This window comes from Fukomys damarensis, unplaced genomic scaffold (assembly GCF_012274545.1).
Source record: "Fukomys damarensis isolate Sample0158 unplaced genomic scaffold, DMR_v1.0_HiC HiC_scaffold_16, whole genome shotgun sequence".
NCBI lineage: Eukaryota > Metazoa > Chordata > Mammalia > Rodentia > Bathyergidae > Fukomys > Fukomys damarensis.
In genome coordinates this window covers 14,326,589-14,331,474 of record NW_022900928.1, presented here as the reverse complement: position 1 = coordinate 14,331,474, position 4,886 = coordinate 14,326,589, and positions in this window count along the sequence as shown.

The following is a 4,886-nucleotide window of genomic DNA, read 5'->3' as shown; positions in this document are numbered from 1 at the left end:
CTTTCTTTTGTTCCCATGCTTTTACACACACCAAATATCTAAATTTTCAAGCCCTATTACAGGTAATCCAAGCAGAAGCAAGGTGGCTGAGAGCTAAGCTTCTGTCTCGCTCCACTCTACCCTCTATACTGTCTGCTGGCCAGGCTTAGCCCCAGCTGCAGAGCCAGCATTCAAGTTAGGGAACAAACTGACCACAGGCTGGCCTGGAGCATCCCACCAGCACCAGTGACTGGCTCTTCTTCCCTGCCCTTGATGAAGTGGGCCACTTTCCAGACACATCCCAGGCAGCAGGCCTGCTCGGTGACACTGTCAAGAATTGAGGAGCCCCAGGAAAACCGCAGACATAAACAAGATACAGCTTGTGACCTCTGGGGGCACTTGGGCCTGTGGACCAGAGAAGTATCGCCAGCCCCGCCCTCGCCCTGATAAAAAAGGGCAAAGACATTCCAAGAGATAGATTTCCCGCTAAGCATGGTGGGGAGGGCAAAGGCTGAGCTTCCCACAGGATCTGGGGAGGAACAGAGAGAGAAGGTTGAGACTCTCTCCAGGGCATGGAGCCGGGTCCATTGTCCTTGCTGTGCTTTCAGCTCAGGCACGGGGCAAGGAACTCAAGGCAACTCCGAAAAATCACATCCGCGCCCCACCTGCCTGGCATTGCTGGGGGACAGAGATCGTGAAGGAGATCCTTGGGCTGGCTGGGATCTCATACCGTGGTGGCTCACAAAGCATGAGGGGACACAGGTATCAAATCAGTAGGCAAATGAGAGTGACCAAGGACAAAATGCAGGGCTCCGAGGAAGGAAACTGTCATTCAGAGGTCATGGGACTCCAGGAAGATTTCAGGGAGAAAGAGACCCTTAAGTCGGCGGTCGGCTCTGGTACAGCTTTCAAAAGTGGAAAAGCCTTGGAATAACATTCAAGGCAGAGATTCACTGTGTTTGGAAGCACAGAGGAAAACCTCAGTTGTGTTCAAGTTCCTGTTACTGGCCCTGAAAGGTTTCAGTGGAAGAAGAAGCTGAAAAGGTAGATACGGCATGCAAGAGCAGGAGCCTCAGCACCCTGGGAAAGCGTGTGAATCTAGGCCTTACGTGGCAATAGGAACCTGGGCTGGTTCATCAGCAAAGAAGCAACAGGATTGGCTGTGCTGATGGGAGGAAGGAGATGAGAAGGGGAGAAGACAATAGCATAATTTTTCAGATAAAATGTGAACAGGACTGGATTCTGGCAACAGCTACGGTGTTGCTGGGAAGAAAAATTTTTTTCCTTTCTCCTCTTGTAAGCTAGCCACTAGCAGCTAGGGAGCCACAGAACTGTGTCCCAAACATCTAGAAATGGGTTCTGAGCTAGAAAGAATGTCCAGGTGTAAAGCTATATCCCACATCTTGTCATACAGGGAAAATCCTGGACCCAGCTCCATGAAGCCCTGGTTTCTGCAATGCCCTGGAACTGCCTGCATGATTCTTTTAAAACATGCATATAGACATGACCTTGTTATAGTTTATATCTAGATTGCTGCTCCCAATACCTTAGGAGCTCCTAGGCAGAGCTTTGGCAAGGTGGTTAAGTCATGTGATGCTGGAGGTGGGCTCTGGTAGGCAGAGGCAGGCCACTGGGTAGCTTATATCTATTTCCTCAGTGTCTCCCTTCTCTCTCTGCTTCCTGGAATGCATGACAAAAGCACCTTTCCTCCACCCAGAACCTTCTTGGCACGCCATTTTGTGCTTAAGTCTCCTTAACATGGATTAAAACTTCTAAAACATGAGCCAAAATAAACCCCTCTTCCTAAATTGTGGTGTCACATATTGTGTCTTGGCGGCAGGAAAATGACTAAGACAGACCTCCTTCTTGTTAAAAGCCTTCACTGACCCCCGAGTCACATTCATGAAGTGCATATTCTTTAGCTTGGCACTTTAAGCTTCATCTAGCCTGTCTTTACCTGTCTTATCCCATGTTTCCCTTCCACCTATGGCAGATGGCAGTGTTTCCCTAACTTGTCTGCACATTGACATCACCTAGAGATCTTCTAGAAATTCTCAAGCCCAAACCAACGTGATCACCAGCTCCTGGAGGCCACCCAGTTCCTCTGGTGTCCTCAGCCAAGCCTAGGAACACAGTAAAGGGCCACATCCTAAACTCCACTCCTGCCAGGTATACCAACAGGCTCCTTCCATTGCAGACTGCTTTGAAATTGGGGTGGCTTACAACCAGCATTTGTTACCATGCTCCCATAGATGCGGAAGGATCGCTACTTGGCTGGTAAGTGCCAGGGGCAGCTCTACTCCAGGCTGTAGTTCCACTGAGCTTGACTCCAGGATGCATGTGGCTCTCAGGGGCTCCCACAGGAGTCTCCCCTTTTCCCTGGGGCAGGCTTCCCTGGGGCAGGCTTTCAAGAGGACAACAACAACAAAAAAGTGCCCCTTTGAGATCTTGGCTTCTAGCTAGCGCCCCTTCCCCTCCACTTCCATCTCATTGGTCCAAGAATGTTCCATGGTCAAAGCCAGTATCAATGGGGTAGGGAAGCAGGCTCCAGCCATTTACAGCTCTGCAAATTACATGGCAGGAGGGAGTAGGGACTTGAGAATAGTCCAACCCACCTCAGAAGTAATCTTGTAACCTTAGACCGTGGACCCCAGTTCCCTCCCCTGTAGAATGAGAGGATTCCTCTGGACATCCTTACCGCCCTGTAAGTGCCCATCCCAGTTCTTCTCCTCCACACAGACCTGTGTGTACATATGCACAGCTATCCACTTGTGTCCACTCTACACACTGTCATCGCAACTATTATGTTAAGTACTCTGTGATTTTCAAAATGCTTCACATACACACACACCTGGGCCACAGGCTCACCCACTGGCACACATATGCACAGTCCTACATGTACAGGTATTAGTAATACTAACAGTAATACCTGTATTACTAATGCTATACAATAGAAATACCTGTGTTACTAACACAGGTATTCGTCCAGGTCTTCATGTGAACGTACTTCATGTACATATCTGCAGTGCACACAGAACACCTGCATGCTCCTGTAATCACTCAGCAGCACTCACACACATGCATCCCATATATTCTCAGACATGTTTAGTTGCCAGTGCTCTTTCCCCCACACTCACCCCCGCCCCGCACACATCTTCTATACAGTTGTACACACAGCTGTTTAATCAGGGCCTGCTGATGAGGCTGTCATCTGACGCCCTAGGAGCTGCGTTAACTCTTTGTCACCCCCATAAAGGTTGACTGTGCCTAGTGTCCTCCATCTTTGGGCCCCAGGGAACAAAGGGACCACAGAGGGGTCAGGTGGGGAGTGCTTCACCTTTAGGCCTGGGCTTTACCTGATGAGACAGGGACAGAGAGAGAAGAGACAAAAAGAGCCACAGTTTAAACCCCCTGACTTTACTTCATGCTTTCTCCTCCCAACATCCCATGTGGCTCAAGAATGCAAACCAGAAAAATTTATTATCCTGCCTGAGAGAGCTCTGAGAGTAAAAGAGACATTACTAACAATACCCTGAGACAACAGAAACACCTGCAATAGTCACAGGAAAACAAGGATGTGTGGTCCCGCTAGTCAGGAGAGACCAGATTTTACATGGTCACCCTGGGCTCCTGTCTCAGCGCAACTCAAGGACAGTCCAGGCTGAAATGAAGTTCAAGGTCAAATCTGCTCATTTTGCAGCTAAAGGCCTAGAGGGAAGCTGAGATTTCTCACCAATTTGGGAACAAAACAAAATAGGGCATAGAACTAAGTTTTTCAGTCTTCCCAACCAGAAGTCTCCCTGGTCTTGGGTGTAGCTTCTTGAAAATGTAATGTGAGATTGTCACACTAGGTGCAAGAATTCATTGAGAAGGCTGAGAGCAGAAAGCAGGAGTAAAGAGAGGGACAGGGGCTCAGCTATTCCTGGGGGGGGCTCCAGAGCTGGGATGGTCCTTCAAAGTTGTCCCAAGCGAGCACAGGCCTTTAGCCTCCAAGGAGGAGCTGTGACCTTGGATGGGACATTCCCTGCCCTTCTGACTATGAGTTCCCAACAGCCATAAAGGTCAACTGGAGGGAAGTGGGCAACACCCCCACTGCGTCCACTATATCTGGATGCCCAGTGGCTCTGGGCCCTGTTGGTTTCAGAAGAGAAGGATTAGGGATGAGTTGGATGGGCTGAGGCTGTTCCCACAACAGGGCTTCCTCCTGAAGCCTGGGTTCCCTGCCACACAAACAGCCATCCCTGCAGCGGCTGCTTTTTCCTTCGTGTCAGAATGGTCACTGGGGCTTAGCTTTTCCCTCCACCCTCTGCATTGCTTGATGAAGGGAAAGCAGAGTACATGGGAGGCTCCAGCCTCTGTAGTGAGCAGGTCAGATTTTCCGACCCAGGCATTTTCCTGATGGCTTATTAAGAGTGCAGGAGTCTAGGTGTGGAGCCAGGGGGAATGCCCAGAGCACTGACTGGAGGGAGTCTGTGGCATAACCGCCATACAGTTAGAGAGAAAGATCGGAATGAGATGTTTCTGCCTTCTCATATGAAAGAGGGACTCACTTCACATGGGTTCTGACTCCTACACGCCTGCCCTCCAAACTCAGCTCTGCCTCTGGGGTACCTTACACACACTGCCAGGAGTTTAAAGGAGCAAAGAACAAAGAACGATTATTGAGCAAAGAACAGATCAATTCACATGAGCTCTGCTCTGCAGTTTAGGCAGGGAGCATTTATAGCCAACAAAAATGTAGCAAGGGCGAGACTTTTTCACCAGCCACACTTGCCTCAATCGTACAGTTGGTGACCTGGGATTGGCTGATGTGCAGCTGTTCTGATGGGCTTGGATTCAACTATGTGTTACCAAAAAAAAAAAAAAAAAAAAAATGCACAAAGGCTTTTCAGTTTGTGCATGATAGT